The 25,673-nt window shown below is 36.4% G+C and overlaps 1 long non-coding RNA gene across 3 annotated transcripts in view; it reads left to right on the forward strand.

Moving 5' to 3' along the window:
• Nucleotides 1-25,673, forward strand: part of LOC118146861 (uncharacterized) — a 294,849-nt gene that overhangs the window by 142,174 nt on the left and 127,002 nt on the right. For 2 of the 3 annotated variants that reach the window (XR_013525324.1, XR_013525322.1), the window contains exon 2: nt 14,136-14,289. The exons of the other annotated variant lie outside the window; for it this stretch is intronic. This is a non-coding gene — a long non-coding RNA (uncharacterized LOC118146861). The remainder of the gene's footprint in view (nt 1-14,135; nt 14,290-25,673) is intronic. 3 annotated transcript variants of the gene reach the window in all.

Below are 25,673 nucleotides of genomic sequence, written 5' to 3' on the forward strand. Positions count from 1 at the left end.
AGAGAGTGGGGACCAATATACAACATCCTTAAAGAAAAGAACTGTCAACCCAGAATTTCATATCCAGCCAAACTAAGCTTCGTAAGTGAAGAAAAAATAAAATCTTTTGCGAACAAACAAGTACTCAGAGATTTCGTCACCACCAGGCCTGCTTTACAAGAGCTCCTGAAAGAGGCACTACACATAGAAAGGCAGAACCAGTACCAGCTACTCTAAAAACATACCAAATGGTAAAGAGCATCAACAAAATGAAGAATCTGCATCAACAAATGGGCAAAACAGCCAGCTAGCATCAAAATGGCAGTATCAAATTCACACATAACAACATTAACAACCCTAAATGTAAATGGGCTAAATGCACCAATCAAAAGACACAGACTGGCAAATTGGATAAAAAGTGAAAACCCATCAGTGTGCTGTATCCAGGAAACCCATCTCACATGCAAGGATACACAAAGGCTTAAAGTAAAGGGATGGAGGAGGGTTTACCAAGCAAATGGAGAGCAAAAAAAAAGCAGGAGTTGCAATTCTCATCTCTGATAAAATAGACTTTAAAGTAACAAAGATCAAAAGAGACAAAGAAGGACATTACATAATGGTAAAGGGATCGATGCAACAAGAAGAGCTAATGATCCTAAATATATATGGACCTAATACAGGAGCACCCAGATACATGAGGCAAGTTCTTAATGACTTGCAAAGAGACTTAGACTTTCACTCAATAATAGTGGGAGACTTTATCACCCATTGTCAATATTAGACAGATCAACCAGACAGAAAATTAACAAGGATATCCAGGACTTGAACTCAGACCTGGAACAAGCAAACCTAATAGACACTTACAGAACTCTCCATCCCAAATCCACAGAATATACATTCTTCTCAGAACCACATCACACCTACTCTAAAATTGACCATATAATTGGAAGTAAATCACTCCTCAGCAAATGCAAAAGAATGGAAATAGTAACAAACAGTCTCTCAGACCACAGTGCAATAAAGTTAGAACTCAGAATTCAGAAACTAACTCAGAACCACACAGCTTCATGGAAACTGAACAACTGGCTCTTGAGTGCTGACTGGATAAACAATAAAATGAAGGCAGAAATAAAGATGTTCTTCGAAACCAACGAGAACACAGACACAACATACCAGAATCTCTGCGACACATTTAAAGCAGTCTCTAGAGGAAAATATATAGCAATAAGTGCCCACATGAGAGGCAAGGAGAGATCCAAAATTGATACCCTATCATCAAAATTGAAAGAGCTAGAGGAGCAAGATCAAAAAAACTCAAAACCTAGCAGAAGACAAGAAATAACTAAGATCAGAGCAGAACGGAAGGAGATAGAGACATAAAAAACCCTTGAAAAAATCAGTAAATCCAGGAGCTGGTTTTTTGAAAAGATCAACAAAATAGACCACTAGCCAGATTAATAAAAAAGAAAAGAGAGAATAACCAAACAGATGTAATAAAAAACGATAAAGGGAATATCACCACAGATTCCACAGAAATTTAAACCATATCAGAGAATATTACAAACAACTCTATGCACATAAATGAGTAAACCTGGAAGAAATGGATAAAGTCCTGGACACTTGCATCCTCCCAAGCCTAAACCAGGAAGAAGCCGAAAACCTGAATAGACCAACAACAAGATCTGAAGTTGAGGCAGCAATTAAGAGCCTACCACACAAAAAAAGCCCAGGTCCAGATGGGTTTACAGCTGAATTCTACCAGACACACAAAGAGGAGCTGGTACCATTCCTTCTGAAACTATTCCAAATAATCCAAAAAGAGGGAATCCTTCCCAAATCATTTTATGAGACCAACATCATCCTGATACCAAAATCCAGCAGAGACTCAACAAGAAAAGAAAACTTCAGGTCAATATCCGTGATGATCTTAGATGCAAAAATCTTCAATAAAATATTAGCAAGCCAATTGCAACAGCACATCAAAAAGCTTATCCACCATGATCAAGTTGGATTCATCCCGGGGTTGCAAGGCTGGTTCAACATATGCAAGTCTATAAACGTAATTCACCACATCAACAGAACCAAAAACAAAAACCACGTGATTATCTCAATTGATGCAGAGAAGGCATTTAACAAAAATCAACAGCCCTTTATGCTAAAAACCCTCAATAAACTAGGTATTGATGGAACGTATCTCAAAACAATAAAAGCTATTTATGACAAACCAACAGCCAATATCATACTGAATGGGCAAAAACTGGAAGCATTCCCTTTGAAATCAGGCACTAGACAGGGATGCCCTCTCTCACCACTCCTATTCAATATAGTACTGGAAGTTCTAGCCAGAGCAATCAGGCAAGAAAAAGAAATAAAGGGTATTCAAATAGGAAAGGAGGAAGCCAAATTGTCTCTATTTGCAGATGACATGATTGTATATCTAGAAGATCCTGTCATCTCAGCCCCAAATCTCCTGAAACTGATAAGCAACTTCAGCAAAGTCTCGGGATACAAAATCAATGTACAAAAATCACAAGCATTCCTATACGCCAATAACAGACTTGATTTGGCAAAGAGAGCCAAATCAAGAATGAACTACCATTCACAATTGCTACAAAGAGAATAAAATACCTAGGAATACAACTAACAAGGAATGAAAAAACCTCTTCAAGGAGAACTACACACCACTGCTCAACAAAATAAGAGAGGACACAAACAGATGGAGAAGCATTCCATGTTCATGGTTAGGAAGAATCAATATCATGAAATGGCCATACTGCCCAAAGTAATTTATAGATTCAGTGCTATCCCCATCAAGCTACCAATGACCGTCTTCACAGAACTGGAAAAAACCACCTCAAACTTTATATGGAACCAAAAGAGAGCCTGCATAGCCAAGTCAATTCTAAGCAAAAAGAACACAGCAGAAGGCATCACACTACCGGATTTCAAACTATACTACAAGGCCACAGTAATCAAAACAGCATGGTACTGGTACCAACACAGAGATATAGACCAATGGAACAGAACAGAGGCACCAGAGGCAACACAACATATCTACAACCATCCGATCTTTGACAAACCTGACAAAAACAAGCAATGGGGAAAGGATTCCCTGTTTAATAAATGGTGTTGGAAAAACTGGCTAGTTATGTGCAGAAAGCAGAAACTGGACCCCTTCCTGACACCTTGCACTAAAATTAACTCCAGATGGATTAAAGACTTAAACATAAGACCTAACACCCTAAAAACCCTGTAAGAAAATCTAGGCAAAGCCATTCAGGACATAGGAGTAGGCAAGGACTTTATGACCAAAACACCAAAAGTATTGGCAACAAATGCCAAAATAGACAAATGGGACCTAATGATACTCCACAGCTTCTGCACAGCAAAAGAAACAGTCATTAGAGTGAGTTGGCAACCAACAGAATGGGAAAAATATTTTGCAGTTTACCCATCTGACAAAGGGATGATATTCAGAATTTACAAAGAACTAAAACAGATTTACAAGGAAAAAACAAGCCCATTCAAAAGTGGGCAAAGGATGTGAACAGACACTTTACAAAAGAAGACATACATGAGGCCAACAAACATATGAAAAAATGCTCATCATCACTGGTCATTAGAGAATTGTAACTCAAAACCACAATAAGATATCATCTCACGCCAGTCAAAATAGTGATTATTAAAAAATCAAGAAACGAGATGCTGGCAAGATTGCGAGGAAAAAGAAACACTTTTACGCTGTTGGTGGGTATGTAAATTAGTTCAGCATTGTGGAAGACAGTGTAATGATGCCTCAAAGAACTAGAACTACTACTAATTTTTGTACATTGATTTTGTATCCCTGAAACTTCGCTGGAGACATTTATCAATTTCAAGAGCATTTTCATTAGGGACTTCTAAGTATAGAATCTTACTGTCTGGGAAGAGAGATAGTTTGACTTCTTTTCCTGTTTAGATGTCCTTTATTTTTTTTTTCTCCTCCTGATTAGCTAGAATTTCCAGTGCTATGTTGAATAGGAGTGATAACAGTGGACGTCCTTACCTTGTTTCCTTTCTCCAGGTGAATGCTTACAGATTTTCCTGTTCAGTGTGATGTTGGCTGTGTGCTTGCTATAGATGGCTCTTATTATTTTGATATATGTTCCTTTGATGTCTACCCAGTCCATTGAAAATTTTTATTATGAAGGGATATTGGATTTTAATGAAAGCTTTCTCTGTGCCTATTGAGATAATCAAATGGCTTTTTGTTTTTAATTATGTTTGTGTGGTGAGTCACATTTATTGATTTTTATATGATGAACCAACCTTGCATCCCAGGAATAAAGCCTACTTGATTATGGTGAATTGACTTTTTATGTGCTGTTGAATTCTGTTTGCTAGCATTTTGTTGAGGGTTTCTGCATCTTTATTCATTAGGGATATTAGCCTGTAATTTTCTTTTTTGATGTGTCTTTGCCAAGTTTTCACATCAAGCTAATGCTTGCTTCATATAATAGCTTAGGTAAGAGTTCCTCCTCCTTGATGTTTTTGAAATAATTTCAGAAGAAACTATCCAGTAGAAACTATTTCATCGTACCAGCTCTTCTTTGTTCATCTGGTAGGATTTGGCTATGAATCCAGCTTGTCCAGGGCTTTTTTTGCTTGGTGGTAATTAAAATTACTGATTTAAGAACTTGATGGTCTGTACAGTGTTTCAGTTTCTTCCTGATTAAATTTTGGGAAATTGTGTGTTTTCAGGAATTTTTCCATTTCCTCCCAGTTTTCCAGATTTTGCAAGTAGAAATGTTGATAATAATCTTTGAGAAACACTTGTATTTCTGTGGGATTGGTTGTAATATCACCTTTATTGTTTCCAATTGTACTTATTTGGATCTGTTTTTTCTTTGTTATTCTAGCTAGCAGCCCATCAATCTTTTTCATCCTTTCGAACAAACACCTTTTGGTTTCATTGATACTTCATAGGGAATTTTCAATCTTAATTTTTAAAATTCTGCTCTAATTTTACTTATTTATTTTCTTCTTCTAGCTTTGGAGTTAGTTTGTTCGTATTTTTCTAGTTACTCCAGATGTAATGTTAGATCATTAATTTGATATCTTTCTAACTTGTTGCGGTAATCATTTAGTTTGATAAACTTTCTGTTTAACACTGCTTTTGCTTTATTCCAGAGACTTTGGTATGTGTAGCTGTTTTTATTTATTTGAAACATTTTTTGATTTCTGCCTTGATTTTATTGTTTACCCCAAAGTCATTCAGGACCAAGTTGTCTAATTAATTGTTTAATTCATATGTGATTTTGAGAGATCTTCTTGGTACTAATTTCCATTTTACTTCCATTGTGGTCCAAGAGTATTAGTACAATTTTGATTTTTTTAAATTGTGCTTTAGATTCTGGGGTACATGTGCAGATCATGCATGGTTATTGCATGTGTACATACATGGCAAGGTGGTTTTCTGCCATCATATGTACAGCAAATGATGTACATACAAATGTACATACAAATGCCATCGTCTACATCTGGCATTTCTCCTCACATTTTCCCTCCCCCCACATCTACCCTCCACTGTCCCTTCCCTAGCCCCCTCAACAGACCCCAGGGTGTGATGCTCTACTTCCTGTGCCCACATGTTCTCATTGTTCAACACCCACATATGAGTGAGAACATGCTGTGTTTGGTTTTCTGTTCTTGTGTCAGTTTGCTAAGAATAATGGTTTCCATATTCATCCATGTACTTACAAAGGACACAACCTCATTGTTTTTTATGGCTGTATAGTAGTTTATGGTGTATATGTGCCACATTTTCTTTGTCTAGTCTATCATTGATGGGCATTTGGGTTGGTTCCAGGTCTTTGCTATTGTAAACAGTGCCATGATGAACATACATGTGCATGTGTCTTTATAATAGAATGATTATATACCCAGTAATGGGATTGCTGGGTCAAATGAAATTTCTATTTTTAGATCCTTGAGGAATTGCCACACTGTCTTCCACAATAATTGAACTAATTTACATCTCAATGTGGTTTTTATTTGCATTTCTCTAATGACCAGTGATATGAGCATTTTTTCATATGTTTATTGGCCTAATATATGTCTTCTTTTGAAAAGTATTTGCTCATATCCTTTGTCACTTTCGAATGGGTTTGTTTGTAATTAAAAAAAATTTATTCAGAGTTCGTTTATGTCTGAGCATGCTGTTGATCTTGGAGTATGTTTTGTGTGCAGATGAGATAAATGCATATTCTGTGCTTCATGAGTAGAGTATTCAGTCATGTCTATTAGGTCCAAATGATTAAGTGTCAAGTCTAGAATTTCTTTATTAGTTTCTTGCCTTGGTGATTTGTCTAATGCTGTGAGTGGGGTATTGCAATACCCCACTGTTATTGTGTGGTTGTGTAAATCTGTTTTTAGGTACTGTAGTGCTCATTTTATGAATCTGGTTGCTCCAACTTTGAGCGTGCATATGTTTAGAATAAAGACTTTTTGTTGAATTCAACCTCTTATTATTACATAATGCCCTTCTTTGTCCTTTTTTAGTGTTGTTAGTTTAAAGTCTGTTTTCTTTTTTCTAATATAAGAATAGCAATCCTTAGTTTTTTATTTGTTTCCATTTGCATGGTAGATCTTTCTCCAACCCTTTAGTTTGAGCCTATGGATTTTGCTATATGTGAGATGGGTTTCTTTAATACAGTAGATGGATTGTTCTTGTTTTTTACTTTATCCTGCTACTTTGTGCCTTTTACATGGAGCATTTAGACCTTTTGCCCTCAAGGTTGATATTGACATGTGAGGTTTTGATCCTATCATAAAGTTGTTATCCATTTGCTTTGTAGTTTCTATGGTGTTTTTGCTTTATAGGGTTTTTGGTTTATGTACTTACATGTGTTTTTGTGGTAGCAGGTATCATTCTTTTGTTTCCATGTTTAGAACTTCCTTTTGAAGCTCTTGTAAGGCTGGTCTAGGAATAACAAATTCCTGCAATCCTTGTTTGTTTGGAAAATATTTTATTTTTTCTTCCTTTATGAAGGTTAGTTTGGTGGGATATGAAATTCTTGTTTGGAATTACTTTTCTTTAAGAAGGCTGAAAATAGGTCATCAATTTCTTCTGGCTTGTAAGGTTCTTGTTATGAAGTCTGCTGTTGACCTAATGGGGTTCCCTTTGTATGTGATCTTCCCATTTTCTCTAGTGGCCTTAAGATTTCTTAGCATTGACTTGGGACAGTCTGGTGACTACATTGCTTGGTGATGTTTATTTTGTATCATCTCTTGCAGGTGTTCTGGGATTTCTTATTTCTGGATGTCTACCTGACTAGCATGACTAGAAAAGTTTTCTCAAATTATTTTCTCAAATGTGTATTCCAGATTGTTTTCTTTTTCTTCTCTCTCAGGAATGGTAGTAATTCATGAGTCTGGTTGCTTTACATATCTCATATTTCTTTAAGTCTTTGCTTATTTTTTTAATTTTTTTAGAAAAATGTCAGAATGGGTTCATTTAAAAGACTAGTTTTCTAGCTATTAAATTCTTTCTTCTGCTTGGTATAATCTATTTATAAATTTCTAAGTAATATTTTGAAATTTCTTAAGTGAGTTTTTCAATTGCTGATGCTTAGATTTATTTCTTTTGATGATGTTTATTTCTTCCTTCATTTTCTGTATTGCTACAGAAGTTTCTTTGTGTTGATTTTCAACTTTGTCTTGTATCTTAATAAGCTTCCTTGTAATCCATGCTTTGAATTTCTAATCTGTCATTTCTGAGTTTCCATTGTGGTTAGGGATCATTGCGGAAGAGCTGGTGCAATCCTTTAGTTGTGTCACTAGATTTGGATTTTTCATCGTTTTAGAATTCTTGTGCTGGCTTCTTCTCTTCTGGAGATGCTGCCACTCTAATTTTTGTAATTATTTTTGTGTGGGTAGGATATTTTATTTTTCTTTATTTTCCTATAATGTTAATATTTATTATTATTTTTGTTATTTTACATCAATTTCTCTTTTCCCCCTACTTAGCGGATGTGACAGTAGAGAATGCTGGGTAGGATCTTTTTTCTTTGCATCTACTACCTTATTACTTATTTTAGCTGGTTTTATACTAAACTGTGCAGTTTATCCTATCAGCTCATAGATAGCACTTACAGGTAAAAACTGTCTGAGGCCAACATAGCTGGATAAATACTTGATCCTCATTTAATGGCAGAAGTTCTCTGTTGCTTCTGACAATTTATTGATTTGTTGAATTTACAGTTGTCTGTGCTCCCAGCTCAGACCTGGGGAGGTGGGAATGGTGAGCCAAGACTAAGCAGGTCCACCTGCAGGTTGCCTGATGGTAAGCACAATCACCAGTGCCAGTGGAGAATCCAGTGAGTGGTCACTAGACACAGAAAAGTGTGCCTAGCTGTGGAGCTAGGAAACCTCCTCAGCTCCAGGTTCTCTGCATGGGCATAGGGGTGTTGTCTAAGATCATGATCCACGAAAGTGCAGGTACCCCTGTACTAAGATCTCTGCATGGGAGGGGTGGAGTGAACTCAGGCTGCGGTACCAGGGAAGCAAGTGCCCCAAATTCTTGGAAATCTGCCTTGGCATGGAACAGAGAAGGTCTTGTTGCACTACAATCTATGTTCAGGAAAGGTGAGATGGCTTAGGCTGCTGAACGAGATGAGGTTCTCTGAATTCCTGGTAAGCTTTTTGAGTGTGAAACAGTGTGTGTTCTTGTATCAGAATCTCTGAGCAGGAAGAGTAAGGTGGGTCAGACTGCTGATTCAGGTAAATGATGCTCCAAATACCTGGAGATCTGCCTGGGCATGGAGCAGGGAGGACCCCCTGCACAAGGATCCCTATACAGGAGGAGTGGGACAACTTGGGCTTCTGGATCAAGCTAGCAGTTTCTGTGAATACCTGGACATCTTCCTGTGCATGTAGTAGAGAGGGTCTTCCAGCACCAGGATCTCTGCCCAGGAAGAGAAGGGTGGTTGGATGAGGTGAATGGGTGCTCTGAATGCCAGGAAATCTGGTGTGCATGGAGAAGAAAGGACCCTGCTGTGACAATCTATGTCTAAGCACTGTGGGGCAGTTCAGGCTGTTGAACCAGGGAACTGGCACTCCAAATGCCTGGAGATTTGCTTGGATGTGGAGCTAAGACAGCCCTCCTGCACTAAGATCTATGTCTAACAGGGTGGGACAGCTCAGGCTGCTGGTATAGGCAACCAGGAGTTCCAAATACCTGAATTTCTGCCTGGACATTGAGCAGAGAGGGCCTTGCTGCACCATAATATTAGGGGAGTATATTGGGGCACCCAGAAATGGCACATGCAGATGAAATCCTGGCTGGTTGCCAAGTTGGCCTTGGCTATAAGTCTCGCTGCCCAGGAAAAGCTGCACCTGTGGCAGCTCTCCTCCTTCTCCAGGCCTATGAAAGGGAAAAAGACAATTCCAGTGCCTACTGCTGAGGGGACTTTCCATAGTTCTTTCTGTGGAGGCCCCTACCTTGCCATAGAGCAGGCACTCCAGTCTCTGGCCTGGGACTGAAACACCTATGTGGCCACACTGCTGGGTTACCAAAGGATGGTTGACTTTGAATGTACCCAGATTAAAAAATGGTGTCCTGCTCTCAGCGCTGGGTCTAGGAGAATGTCTGCAGCATTTCCCAGTGTCTTTCCCTCACAGCATCTTCAGGCCTTTCCCCAAGTTAATTACAGGGTTTGGGAGAATCAAAGTGCTCTCTCTCAGCTTGGGTTGCTCAGGTCCCCTTGGAAAGGTGACTAACACAGGGATGCTTTCTCCCTCTCTAACACACTGGAGCTTCACTCACTTTTATCAGCAAGGTGCTGATGCAGATCATGGGGGCTGTTTGCCCACATTCTCCTCCCTGGGTTCTGGGGTATTTTTTATGATTCTGATGCATTCCCATTTTTCTTCTTGAGTTAAAGCTCACAGCATGGATCTTTATATGCTAACTTGCTATTTTCAGGCCAAGTCATACTAAAAAGCTTCTAATCTGCCATCTTGGAAAAAAGAAACATCTCTTGCTCTTTTAGTTTGGTTCTATTGCAGTAATACTTGCTGACTTCCTCATTCTCTCTGCATGTATTTCTCTTTATTTTTTATATCTATCTGGGTATTTGTTTGCATAGTAAAAAAATAAGAAGGATTTATAGCTATGTGTTAGCAGTGTTTGCTGTTAGGTAACGGGATTACTCATAGTTTCATTTTTTCCCTATAATTTTTTTTTCTCAATTTCAGGTAATTATTAGATATCAGGAAAATAATTTTAAATCCAATGAGAATTATAACTTAAAAGAGATTCTGTACTTATGACAAAATGCAGCTTGTTAGCCATTAATAAATCTACAGTCTTTTTATATATCTCCTGGAGAGTTAGTCATTTTTATTCACAAAGGACAAGTTCTTGACTTTGCACTTGGTTACCTTAGAGCTTTCCTCTTAATTTAACATCTCTGTTCTTTTGGATTTTAATGCAGAAGAGTGAGGTGGGGAGGGGGAGTGAGAAAACTTCCCCTTGATATAACATTCTCTCTGTCAAGTTTTAAATATATCCCAGTATTGTCCATAATAAATGCAGTCTTAAAAATCACACATACTGAAGTGCTGCTTTACACTCTTGTCCATTACTCTTTCTCAAAATAATAAATCCATAAATAGTTCCATAGGAGTTAAAATCCTAAGTGGGTGTCAGAAAATAATGCACAAGTCCATTTTTCACTGCTATCAAGAAATATCTAAGACTGGTAACATCAAATAATAATTTATAAAGAAAAGAGGTTTATTTGCCTCATCATTCATCATTCTGCTGGCTGTACAAGCACGGCACTCACATCTGCTCAGCTTCTGGTGAGGCCTTAAGAAGTTTTAGTCATAGCAGAATAGAGAGGACCTGGTGTGTCACATGGTGAGAAAGCAAAAGAGAGATGATAGAAGTCCCAGACTCTTTTTAACAATCAGCTCTCAGGTGAACAAATAGAAAACTCACTTACTATTACAGGGATGGCACTAAGCCAATCATGAAGGATCCAACTCTTTAATCCAAACACCTCCACTAGACCTCCATCTTCAATACTGGGGATCGCTTTTCAGCATGAGATTTGGAGGGGATAAACATGCAAACTATATCAAATAGGATGTAAAAACCTTAGGTCTCTTGTCTTTAGAAGTGATTCATTCATTCACTTCTTTATTAATTAAAAATATTTTTAATGTTTAAAAATTATTTCACCTCTTTTATTAATTAAAAATATTTTTGACACCTACGTATTTTGTTATTTGGTGTTGGAGGATGTCCTCCTATCCTCATATACTTACAATCTAGCAGAAGAAAAAAGATGTGTGAATGAGTAAACAGAATACAGGTAGACAATCAAATACATTGTAGAAGATAAAGATTAAATACTATAGACTCCAGAGAAAGAACTAAGTTGATATATCTTCAAAACTTTACAATAAATACAAATAAAAAATACAGTAGTATAGTACACATTAGAAACAATTTAAGATTTTGATTAAGCCAATTTCCAGTTAAATATAATAATTTTAGTCACTTATCATAAACTCATCTAAGAAATAGATTGTAGTACGTCAGAGAGGCATTTACTTTTGCAAATGTCAAAACAGATAACAAGCCTTTTGCTTGCTTTTTCTCATATACTACAAACTTCCACTCCACCCATCTCTAACTTATGGCAAAAGGAAATATCTGGCTAATATATAATATATAATAGTTCTGTTTGTAATAGCCTATTTGTTAACATCAAATTATATAGTGACAAAAGCAGAATTAGAATGAGATTAAGAGCGATATCAAAATGTAGATGGAAACAATGAAATGGTTGATATTGGACAGTTGGACCTACATAAATGGGGAGTTTCACATGGTTCATTCTAATAGGTATTTGAAGACTAAACAAATCTAGAGTTTTAAAAAGACATCTCTGAATTAGATATTTGACTATACATGCATTAAATTAATAAAATCTATTTTTAAAAATCTGGTGGTATGCAACTGAGGTTCCAAATTCATAACATCTATATCCAAAGCAAATTTTATACTTTTCTTTAATTGAAGAGGACACAGTACATCATATACTTTGACCTTAACGTGTATGCTACCTTGTAAATTATTTAAACCACTTGTGATTCCTCAAACATTTCTAGGCATGGAAATAATTTATGTCAAATAAAACTCATTTGGCTGTTTGATGAATATGAGCATACTGATTCCTATTGTGGCAAAACATATTTATCTTATGGGCCTATACGTTTGCTGATAACATGCTTATTTCCACATTATAATGTTATTCAGCCTGGCCTACTTCTAGAATGGAAAACTAGAATGTCATTACATTTTAAAATGTGCATCCATTTTCATAGTAAGAGAGCAGACTTCTTTGTATGCTGGCCATATGCATTTGGCCATAGATACAGGGACACATGTGGGAAATGTTAGTTGATATGCTGTTATTGGTATGACAATACTGCTTAGTAAAAATATATACAGCTACTCAGAAGACCGAGGCAGGAGAATCGCTTGAACCCAGGAGGCAGAGGTTGCAGTGAACCAAGATCACACCACTGCACTCCAATCTGGGCAATGAGACAAAACTCTCTCTCTCTCTCTCTCTCACTCTCTCTCTATATATATATGTGTGTGTGTGTGTGTATGTGGGTATATGTATATATGTATATGTACATATGTGTGTGTGCTTATATATAATATATACATAACGTATCTAAGAGGGTACAGTGATGAATTGAATTGTACCATGATGCCACAATTCTTGGCCTTGCTAATGTGTTTTATTACTTGAATCATTGAATTTTGTTAGGCAGATGAGTTTTATTTCCTAATGACAAAAAGAGAACATGCTCTTCTCTAAGAAATGCTCCTCTGTTCTCCCTCTTCACCTTTCCCCTCTCTATCAGTTGAAGCATTAAATCTAGTCTTTTGTGTTTGAAGGAAGATTCTCCATATTTTTATTTACTAGCTGCCTTCTAATTTTTTAATTACATGCAGTCATACTTGGTTACTTAGAATTAGTATGCCAAAATCCATCTTAGGACTGAATAGAAATTAGTATAGTGAGTTAAGAGAACACACAGAGAAAAAAGTTAAATAGCTGAATCACTTTTACCATTACACTAGGAAATATTTTCATCAGAATAGTACATTAATTGTGTATCCTTCTTTAACCTGGCCAGGGTTTCTGAACCTCAGCATTGCAACACTTTCAACTAGTTAATTCTTAGTTGTAGTGGCTTCCCTGTGTATTATAGGATGTTTAGCAGCATCCCTGACCTGAGATGCCAGTAGCACCCCAGTCCCTAGTCGTAAACATAAAGAAATTGCATACTGACTTTGACAAATACCTCCTGAGGGTCAAAATTACTCCAAGTTGAAAATCACTGCTGTGACCCCTTTAACACCTTAACTTAGCTATAGGCAGCCAGAATAAATAAAGCACAGATTTAAATGTTCTGTGTTTAAAACCCAATTAAAGTTGACACTGACAGCCAGTAAAAAGACTGTACGTGGCAACTGGTAAGAGTTTCAAAGAAATTTACTATGATCTCATGAAGAATGAAAAAAATGCCTCTTTTTTAAAAAAAATTGACACCTAATAAATGTCATAAACACAGAAGATGGCCAGGAAAAGGGCTTATTATTATACGATCATCAAGTAAGAATATAATTAAAATTTTATATATTTGTCTACTCCTTATTGAAAACCTATACATGAATTTTCAAACAATTGCCAACTGCTAAGTACTACACCTCTATAATTTCATTCATAAAATTATTATTTTTTATACTCACCAAGTGCTGTGATAGGTGTTGGAAGAGGTGTAAGAATTAATACATTACTTCTACCCTATAGATATCTAGGAATGTCCCACTGGCCCCAAGTCAGACCAGTTCCTTACCTTGGCCCCAGGAGCTCAGTCTGCTCTGCAAGGATGATTTTATCAAAGCCAGGTGTAACACATTGTTCATTCCTTGTGAATATTTACAGCCCAGCCTTGGAAATTATATGGTGTATGTATAGATGTATTTTACTGACAACATAAGCAAGTTTCCCCCCCAAAATAAGTAACATAATAAAAATTATTAGCTCCTCTTCCTTTCTTCTTCCTTTCCCTCTTTTTGGTAGGGTGGACTATCATTTTGCTGACCAGGATTGAAATGTAAAACAGAAAACCTGAGAGGGAAGAAGTAACACTATAGAGAAAAAAATTCATAATGTAAAAAGGTCTGCATGGAAGAGGATTGAAGAGCCAGATGGAGGAGAGCCAAGAAGTTTGGAGGTATTTAGAATGATTGCTGCTGAGAACTGTGGAATTTTCCATTTTTAATCCAATCTATCTTAGCAGGAGATTTCAACATAGTTACCAATAATGTCAACTATTTAATAATATGGTAGAAACAACTTGTAAAGAGTCAGTGATAATCAACATTTTTGTGGTAAGTTTAATTTTCAGTCCAACTCTCTCAGTCCCTTTATGGGGACATTCAACATCCTTGTAAAAAATTTGCAAGTGGAAAACTTGGCTTCAGAATTGGTACCAACAAACTCCCATTTGAGCCTCTTTCATTTGAGCCCACACCTTCTAACTCTTGTTTTTGCTGCATTATCTTATTCATGTCGGCTTTGGGTACTTAGATCTGATGAAGCATTTAACTGGATGTACTTCTTCAATTCATTTTCTTGGATATGCTTCTTATAATTCTGAAAACAAAAACAAACAAACAAAACAACAACAACAACAAAAAAAAAAAACTCACCTTTTACCCTATCAGGAAACTCAGATTACTGGGAACAAACTTTTCCTCATTTTTCTGGTGGGAGAGATTTTTTTTCAGATACGGTTACTTAGGACCTGGTCCATAAACTACAGGCAATACATGGAGTGCTTATAACTCTAAAATTTATGCTATGCTTCCTAGAAACACTTCTGTACTGTTCACTATTCTTACAGTTTCAAGTGACAGATACGGAACTGGACCTAACCTAAGCAGATCAAATAAACAAACAAAAGATAGGGGTGCACAGGGGGATTTATTGGCTCATGTAATTGAATTTAAAAATCTATTGGCAGATGGATTCAGGCATTGGAGCATCTGAGGCCCATAAAATGTTCAGCTTTTTCTCACTCTCTTTCTCTTTTAGTCTTCTCCCATTTCTCAGATATAATCTTTCTCAACATAATGGCAAAAAGTAGCTATTGCCAGCCTAAGATCTACTTTTACTAAATTATAAAATTGTATGAATTATATGTGTCAATCAAGATTCTGGGTTACAAAACAGAAGCTTAATTCATAACTTATGTAAATAAGAAAATAAATTATTAAATGAATATTCAATAGTCCACCAAATTAGTGAGAGGTCTAGGAAATTGGGCTGGAAAAATTGGCATGTTATAGAGACTAAGGATCCCAAATCACAGCACAGGATGAATCAAGATGCTGCTTTGAAGCCACTAGTCACTCCCTCTTGCTGATACTACTAGTATTGGACAATAGAAAACTGGTCCAAAGTAACTTTTCTTTTCCAAACTAAACTCACAAAGCTTTCTAAGTATTCCTGAATAGCAGTATCAGAGTAGAGTGGTATAGATCTTATATTTGTGTTTTAATTGCCAGAGAACAGATAGGGAAGTTCTGTGCCTCTTTCTGCTTTTATGATAAATGCATTCTACCTCTAAACAAGGTCTAAATAATAAGAATTCCATTCACATTGAAAATATTTTTAGATGCTGTGTTTCAAAAATTGACAAATACCCATTATGGTCTACATTTTTCATAGAGAGGAAGAGAAGGTAAACTTAAGTATTAAAATGCATAAATGACACATAAAAGAAGGAAGAAAAAGTAGATAGAAGTTACACTTCTTGTTTCTTTATTTGGGGGGCTAGAACTGGCATATATAAATTATTTTCTACAATGTACTTCACAATTTCTTTTACTTGAGCTAAGAACTCAGTTGCTTGTGGTTAAATTATTTGTTAGGTGCGGTGATCTGGGGGTCCTTAGCAAACTTCCTTTTATAAGGTTGTCACAGTTTTCCATCAGTAGTTACTACTGAACGTCAAATCCAGGAAATCTATGGATTTTCATTGTGAAGTAGCAATATTTGTTTTCTATTTCATTGTCATAGCCATAATTCTATTGCAATATAATCTCCTTGCTGTTTTTGCTCCTGTTGGAATAAAGGGCTCTAAACACTGAGTTGGAATAACCAGCTTTCAGTTGAATGCAACCCTTGGTGAGTGTGTTCCCTACAAACTAGCACTTTCATTGAGGCTTCCATATGTCATTCCTTTTTTCTATAAAGACAGCTAATTTTATTTGATTCTCATTTAAAGCCAACGATTCTTTGCAATACCGTCCCAACTACTTATGTCTTATGCTGTACAATAATTTCCTGCTGCTAAGCAATGCTCTTAGCATAAAATGATGGTATAGTAGGCAAACTATAAGGCTACAACTAGTATGGGTTGCAAAATGATAAAATCCAAATCAGAATCAATTTCTCTTCTAGGGATGACAGATTGTTTCCCTCGAGGGTGGAAAGTATTGAAGGCATGAGCCTGTCCTCAGGTGTCTGGTTGTTCTTAGATAAGAGGTTCAAATTTGTTCCCTGCTGCTGTCCATTAGGTTCTCACCTGGATAGTAGACAAATCAGTTTATATGACAGAATTTATCTGTGTTGAGCCAAATCCTACCAACATATTTTTATGCACTTTTTGGTAGTCTTTCAATTAACTTCGTATCTGCTTAAGTTAGCTGATGTAAGTCAGCTAGCTTGGTATAGTATCAAGACCTCTGGGCATTTGGTTTCCAGAATAAAGACTTCTCTTGCTATCCATGAAGGGAGATGGGGCCTTACTTTCCAACAATTTCCAGGCAATGATGAACTACCCTCAAAAAGGAAGCATGTTGATATGGTCAGAAATGATACTGGTTTCTCATAGCTACTGTAACAAATTTGATGCCTTAAAATAACACAAATGTTTTATCCAATAGTTTGGTGTGTCAAAAGTTTGAAATCAGTCACAAATTGTTAGTAGGGCTTGTTCCTTTTGGAACCTCTGAGGGGAGATTCCAATTTGTGCCTTTTAATTTTCTAGTGACTGCTGTCATTCCTTGGCTTGTGGCCCCTTCCTCCATCTTCAAAGTGCATCACTCAGATATGCTTCTATTGTCACTTAGCTTTCTTTCTCTTTGTAGTCAGGTTATCTCCCTCAACCTCCCTCTTATAAGGCCACTTGTGATTGCATTTAGGCCCACTTGGATAATTCAGGACAACATTTCCAATTCAAGATGCTTAATTTAATGACATATGCAAAGTTCTTTTTGTCATATGAGATTACATCCAAAGGCTCCATGGATGAAGACTTAGATATCTTTGGGGTTATTGTTCAGCCTGCCCCAGGAACAGATTCTACTATATTGAAAAATGAAAAACAGAACAAAACAGAACCACTTTGAGCATTAAGAAAAAATATCTCACCCCTAATGAAAACTTTGAATGGTTTACTTGTGTCACATGTCCTTCTTTGAATCTAAGAGTGGGTTGAGAATAATCCCATTCAATTGACATTGAATTAAACTCCCCAGGAAGTCGCTAATATTTACAATGTATTTAATAAGTGCCTGACACCATAATAAGCACTTTGCTTAGATTATCTTTTGTAGTTCCTTCAATTATAGTACCAATAAAGAACAATAATTATCCACATTTCACAAATGAGAAAAGTGAGGCACAGGGAGGTACATAACTGGTGATGTTATACCCGAGTGAGTTAGAAGGGAAGTGCCACACTCTGAGTTCCAATTGAGAGTCTTTTATTGCCAGCAACTGAGAGTCAGCTCGCCCTCAAAATCTCTCGGCCCTGAGGAAGGGGCTTGATTTCTTTTTATACTTTGCTTAAGATAGGAGAGGTGGAGTCTACCTGAAGCGGAATTTTACAGAAGCAGAACAAGCAAGTTAGATAAGGAGGCTGGTAACCAGGAGGCAGGAGGTTCCCACAATTGTTGATTACTAAGGAGGGTATACACAAGCGGTTCCCATGATTGCTGGTTACTAAGGGGTGGTAGTGTATTCGGTACTTGACATACAATCAATCAGGGGGTGGTATTCACAGTTGCAAGTGGGTTTGTCAAGCAGGCTATGGTTACAGTGGTTATATGCCTCTATAGTTCTAAGTACAGCATGACCCAGCACAGGAGCATAACCCAGCTTTGCACTCAGGGGAGAAATGGTGGGAGGAGTAAGGCAGAGGTTAAGATGGAGTGTCTGACTCTCAGCAAGATAGAGTCTGGCTAACACAGGGTAGGTTAGCACAGTACTAAAGTTGCAAAGGAGTGGAATATGAATCCAGACATTTTAATTTCACAGCCCTCATGTTTAACCATTCAGGGGAAAAATGAGAGCTAGGCAAATAAAAATGTCTCCACTACCAGTTGTGAGCATACTGTGAATGTATTGTCACTGGATTCTCCTGAAGCAGGGACCAAGATGGAGTTTGGGGTGTAAGATGGCTGTCACATCTGCAAAAGGTAAGAGAAGAGAACAGAATTGGGATGAAGGAGAAGTCAAACTTTGACACAGATTTTCCAAACCTTGGTCAACTAGGTTAGTCCTGGAACAAATTTTGCCCATCAGAGCATCTTCTATTGTTTTCCTCCTATAGCAATGCATTTATATGGTCACTCTGCTCAGTCACTGTGGTGGGTTGTTGTGGGAAAGACATAACCTCAGGCAAAGTGGTTCTCAGCAGTTGAGGCAAATCCTAAAGGAGCCAACAGCATGAGGCTGTCTGCTGATCTCAATTCTTACAGCTGTACAGAAAACCCTTTTTTCAGAGGAAGATCTGGGATTGGAGCACGTCTTTGTGCCTACCACACCCATCATTTAGACCAGGTTTCAACCTTGACCACACATTACAATCAGGCGCGGAGCGTCTGAAAAAATAACGGTACCAGGGTCTTACCCTAGTCTCATTAAATCTAAATCGCTAGAGTAAATCACAACATCAGCATTTTAATAGAATCTCCAAGGTGATTCCAATATGTGACCAGGATTGAGAATCATTGATTGAGGACAAATCCTAAGGAAGTAGTTAAATTTTTGGAACTTCCAAAAATAAGGGCAAATATTTTCATTGCTTGAAAAACCACTTGTGTTTTTAGAAAATTCATTTGTGATAAGGTATTTACAAACACATATTTCAACTCATGTTTCTACAACTTATTTTCATATTTAGAAGCGTAGATAAAAAGATACACACTCACAAAAAACACATAACTTCATGTAATTTTTTCTGAAATATTTCAGCATCCCCCAAGCCTGCTCATATGGTGTTCAGAGAAGACAATTTTTATCCTTTTGGTCTTTAAATAGCTCTCTGAAAAACTTAAGTTCTTTAGCACCATAGAAGCTCAGATGGATGCATTTCCAATTATCTATTTATAAATGAAATTCTGACCTCCCTGCTGGAAAGGTCATGCCAAGTGTGATCTCTCAGCCATATGGCTGAGAAAATGAAGTGGTAAGTTTATTCTTCTGAGATATATGTTAATGCCTCAGCTAATTAGTCTTTTCCAAATTTGTGTCACTGCTATTAGAAGATATGAGACAGAGAAAACCTGTGGTATTTAGTGAATAATATACCAACTTACTTTGAAATGAAGCCAGGCAGGTAAACTGGTAATTTTAATTAAAAGACATGTGAGTAAAATCCTTTAATTCTGAATTACATAATTATAAATTAATCTTTGCTGTTTCCACCTAAGCTGGCATGCTTTTATAATGAAGATTTAATGTGTGTATGATAGTAGTAGTTATTTTAATAAAAATTCCTAATTGTATTTTAGAGCTGTACCCGTCTCTGCCCCTGTACTCCTGGTTTCTCATGCTCAAGACCCCTTTCATCTCCCGGACATAGATTTAGCCATAACTCAGACGTTGAAAGCAGTTCTGAGAGACCAAGGTGACTATGAAATATCTAGTATCAGTGTATTTCTGGTTTAGCATTGTTACCGTCATGCCGATCTTGCTAATAAGAAGCCTCCTCTCCTTGAATACTTAATTTTGCCTCCATTGCCCAATACCAGACCTCTGACATACAAAAGTTCATCTGAATGTACTGACTGTCTGACACTTCAATCTTTGTAACCATCAACTCATATTCTGTTTGGAGTAAGAAGATTGAATCTTGGTATTTGCACTGATTTTTGGCAAATAGAATATTTTGTCTTCTTTTTCTTCCAATAGATGAATATTTTGGGTTTGATGATACATCTTCAGACTCTTGTTTCTGAGTGTTGAACCCATGTCTTGGCTTTCACTTTCTGACACTTTGACCACTTTGTAGGTCTTCTGGAAAGCCAACTCATTTCAGAAAGTGTGATGTACTCTCCAAATTGTTAACATTGATTATGTTAATATAACTGCAAATTTTAAACATCATTCTTTCCTGGCAGTTCTTTTATATAGATTTTAAAACTTTCAAATTTACTATTTTAAAAAATATTAATATACATGGAATAATGAAAACAATTTATAACAATCTGGACGATAGCCAATGAATGCAAAGAGTGGAAAAAAAAAGCTCTGGGTCATTATATTCTACAGTAGAATGTGAGTTGTTAATGGATTACTACTGTTATATCATCTAGTATGGAACAGGGTTTGTTTACTGCCTATGACTAAGAGGTGGTAAAATATTTATGATTTCCATGAGTCAAGCATCTTTCAGAGTTCTGTGCTTATTTTGTTGTTCTTAAATGAAAAAGGATTATGTCTACTTTTCTTTTTCATACTGGGGTAGTGCATGCTTTATGTCAAAAAAAGCACATAAATCATATTTTTCATAAAATACTAACACATTTCTTTTGGCTACAAAATTTAAAAAAGACTTTAATACTTTGTGTAGGAAGCATTCTGTAACCTAAGCGCTTGAAATGACTTATAGAAATGAAACAAAAACTTAAATGGAAGTGAAAATACTTATAGAAAAGTATTAGGAAACAAAGTTTTCACGAATCATGTAAATAAAACATTAACTTTTCTGACACTTGGTTCTGCCCCTTCTCTTTAAGGGTTTCTAGTCCATTGATCTTTAAGTCTATCAGTGACAAGATGTCAAACTAACATCTCTTAAGTATTTATGTTCTTGCCCTCTGTTATTCAAAGTTTTAAGAGAACTAAAATCTTTGTGTGAAAACAAAAGTATGTGTAGCTATATGGAAGGATATGTGTGTATCTTTCTTATCTATCTATATACCTAACTACTTACGTGTTCAGTGCACACTAGTCACAAACCATCAGGAACAAACCCATCTGTTGTTGAACAAAGTTATGTTTATTGGTGTTTCTTGCAGTAGGTGAGACCATATGACATGGAAACTGGTAAAGGAATGTTAGGAGGATGAGCGTTCTGGGAGGCATCTAGGGAAGCTTTGGATTGGGTGCTTCCGGAAAGCACGGGGCTTGCAATTTGGTATCTTAGTAAGTTGTGTCTGGGATGCAGGAGGGACAGAGAGAAGCTAAAACTCTGGTGAAAAATCGCAGTCACTGATGTTAGTTGTGAGAGGGTCTTATTGATCATTTTTGTGGTTTTGTAATCCATGTTTGTTTTATTTTGCATTATCTGTGTTCAGTTATGATTATGAAGTGGTCGTCTTTTTGTCTTGTTCCACCATGGTTACAGAGAGCCTTTTCTGATACTGGTATTCTGTGAAATCATTTATTTTCAATAAAAGAATTAATGGCCTAGTGGTGGGCACCAGGCCAGCTCCCAGCTCCCGGCTGTTAGGGCTTTCTACTTCCTTTCCCTCTGTATATATGTATATGTAATCCCATTTAGGATCAATTATTGTATTACTTTCATGCTTTATTTGCATTTGTGTTATGATTATATTGGCATCAAGTAGGACTACTTTTAAAAAAAGAGAAATTGGGTTAATATGTATAGAATGTAATAGCACTGATGATGCTAGCATCAAATGATGTTTCTGTGTGCTCTGTGATTAAGGGTACCCAGGTTGTTTTGGTATAGAAGAAGTATTGAGTATTCACAAAGCATATGGTAACACACAGACAGGACAAATTCAAAAGGACCTGTGCTCTAAATTTTTACACTTTGAGCAGTGTTTTACTAGAGCATGCAACACCATTTCTTACATTGCACTTATATACTTGATAGGAATTTTACCAGTTTTGTAGTTTTCTTTTTATTTAATTTGCAAAAGTTTAATTTTATAAATGCATATGAATTATAACAGGCAGTGCTCAAACTAGTTTTATAATGTACATACATGAATTGCATTAAATTAATAAGAATGAATCTTGTAACCATGAGATCTTTTTCTCTTAAATATTATTTCTGAATACATGTTTGATTAAAGCACCAGATGCTGTGCCTTCATTTTGTACATGCTGCTTTCTATTTCATGCATTTTCTAATTTCTTTAATCCTTTATGAATGGTCTTTGTTTTATGTCTCTCTCTGGAAATCTTTCACATCCTTTAAGATCTATCTCAAATTCCACCTTTCTTTTCTATTTAATTTAGTGGAAATTTATCCCTTTCTTCACTATGCTCTTATTGTATCGCTATCCCAAAAATAAAGAACTGTCCATATTCTCCATTGGTCTCTATTTATGTGGGTAGCAGTCTGCTAACTTATAAGCTTCTTAGGGGCAGGGAGCTCCATATTAGTTATTACTTTCCCCATATTGTTTTACATAAGTTTAGACCTGTAGAACTCACCAAATGAACATTATTTTGCATAACATTAACAAAGTTAAATATTTGAAAATTACTAGGATTTCACTGGAACTTACAGGTATCAGACTACTAATTTTGAAATGAAAAAGGCCAAAGTGATTTAATAAATGACTGACAATATAAAGTAAATGAAAAGAATATACTCTTTATTTGCCACAACAGTAATAATTAGTTATTATAGCAAACACTTACTGCATGCGATGTATCAGCATTTTGTGAGTATACTTAATGTGTGAAATGTCTTTTAATTTCTACACCAACTCTGTGAGGTAGGCCTTATCAGTATCTCTCTTTTATGGATGAGAAAACTGAGCACAGCGTGAATAATGTCCTCACCCAGAGTCATATATTTACTAAGTCATGGAGCCAGTTTGCAAACCTAGTTTTGGCTCCACAGTCAATGGCATAATTAGAGAAACTAAATAAATTGTAAAAATGCAAATTCTATTTAGACATAAAATTTACTTTCCAAGGTCAAAGTTAGCAATGATTTTGAGTGTCCATCATGAACTTTTGATAGGAGATCTGGAAGTAGATGACCAAGAAGTTCTCATTCATTTCTACATTTTTAAGATTATCTGTGTTTCATAGTTTCCTTAAAGTGAAGGCACATAATGTTTCTACATATTTCCTACCTTACTGTTTTAGAAAAATAATTCTCACGTTCAATTGAAGTGAATATGCAAAGATGTTCCTATGAAGGAAATTTGAAAGCTCAAAATGCTTATTGCTGTTGCACAGTTAGAAGTCATGATTAGTCCCTATCAGCTCATAAACAAGTTCCTGTTGATGGAATTTTATAACACCGTCTATTTCTAGTTATGTGGAAAATCTCAGGCTTTAATACTGGCAGCAAGTAGACTGGAGCAGAAATTTTGCACTGTTCCCCCTCTCCCCAGATTCAGTATAGATGAATAACATTTAAGAGGCTAGAATTATGCAAGACATTTCAATTATTAAATGACAAAAATGTTCCCAGGAAGACTATAAAGACTTTATTCATATCTGACCTGTGATCCAATTTTGCTCGTTTTAAAAAATAATTTGTTTCCATGTTATATTCAATAAATTGCAGATGACTCATATTCATAAAAATAAGCTTAATTGCCATGTAATAGGGAATCTGGCCAGAACATATTTGAGGTGCCTAAATCAAGAGCAAATGAAGCTTGCAGAATGCCCCTCTTCTGCACCAAATCACATGTGAACACATAAATTCACTTGTGAATAAAAAACAGATGCCATTAAAGAAAGTTTGAGTTCCTGAGGACACATTAATAAGTGGCTCATGGACACACTAAGCAAAGCAAATGCCAGAGATAATTTAAGGACCAACACACAGGAGTGATTTCCAGGGAATATCGGCTAATCACAATTTACATAGTAAAGCTGTTAAAACTAAATACTCCTAGTTGACCTCCAAATGGCATTCAAATCTGATATCCACAATAAGCACTGAAATAGAATATTCATTTTCAGTTGTTATGAAAACTTAAGGTTTGATTTTGTTGTTTATTCTTTTCACCATAGTTTCATATCTAAGTTTGGAATCATCACATATGTTTAAATGTATATTCTAAATTTTGAATAATTTTCCTTGAGTGAACATTTTGGGCAAAGCAAAAAGAGACCCAGTGAAGTGATTGACCCAATGCTACTTGAACTCAAGCCTCCTGATTTTCTGGATAGTTGCTAGTGCCAGCATATTCTATATATGCCATCCAGTTTACAGAAAAAATATGAATTCTCACTTAAGTACAGTAATTTGAATTTAAATTGAGAAAGTGCTTTCAGTTTAGGATAAAAGACTGGGTGCCTTTTCACATCTGATCCATTTGTAGAGCTCACTGAAACAGAAAATATAGAAATGTAAGATAAATACAATGAATAGCATATTAAGAGGGGACCATCAGGAAATGGAATATTTCAACATGTTTCTGGAAATCAGGAAGAACATGGAAGAGTGTTACTGGAGAAAACAGATCAGAGGACACCAGATCCCAGAATATTCAAGAGGGGTCTCCAGTAGCACGGAGAAGCATGGAAAAACTTTAGGAAATAATTAAAATATACAAAGAGATTTTAAAAAATTGAGTTTACCAGGTGGAGAAACATGGCAAAACCGTGTTTCTACCAAAAATACACACACACACACACACACACACACACACACACACACACACACACACACACAGTTAGCTGGGAAGGTGATATGCACCTGTAGACCCAGCTACTCAGGAAGCTGAGGTGAAAGGAGGTGGAGGCTGCAGTGAGCTGTGATCACGCTACTGAACTCTAGTGTGGACAACAAAGTGAGACTGTGTTTCAAAAAAGTGAAGAAATAAAAAAGAGTTGAAAAACAATTGATGTTCTTTATAGAGAAATATTGATTGATTCTTCTGCCTCCCAGAGATATACTACCAAGCATATCACAAACAAACAACAACACATCATCTAAAAATAATTTGGAAGAGAGCTAAGATCTCTATAGTTGTTATTGCACTCAAAAATAGAGCCCTACTTTTTCTGGCATCCCAGGGTTTACACATCTAAAAGTAGTCTCCTAGCCCACTCACCCTAAGTTGAAGCCAGCCAGTGAGATTCCCCACCTCCCAGAAATGTTTCCCATTCAGGGTGGAAGATTATAGACACACCTACTCTTTTACGTAATGGTGGAGTGAGCTTGTACTGACTCCCAATTTTAATTCTTAAATTATTAGGAACCAACAATCACATGTTGGAGGTTGGATTTCTCCTGAATCCAACTCTGAGGTGAGTACTGTGCAGGAAGCTTATGAGGGAGTGCTCTTGAGATCAACACCTGTAGGGTAAGAAAACAAAAGCAAAATTGGGTACAGGATGAAGTCAGGCTGGGATATGAGGACGCTGCTGACC

Source organism: Callithrix jacchus, chromosome 13 (assembly GCF_049354715.1).
Source record: "Callithrix jacchus isolate 240 chromosome 13, calJac240_pri, whole genome shotgun sequence".
Taxonomy (NCBI): Eukaryota; Metazoa; Chordata; class Mammalia; order Primates; family Cebidae; genus Callithrix; species Callithrix jacchus.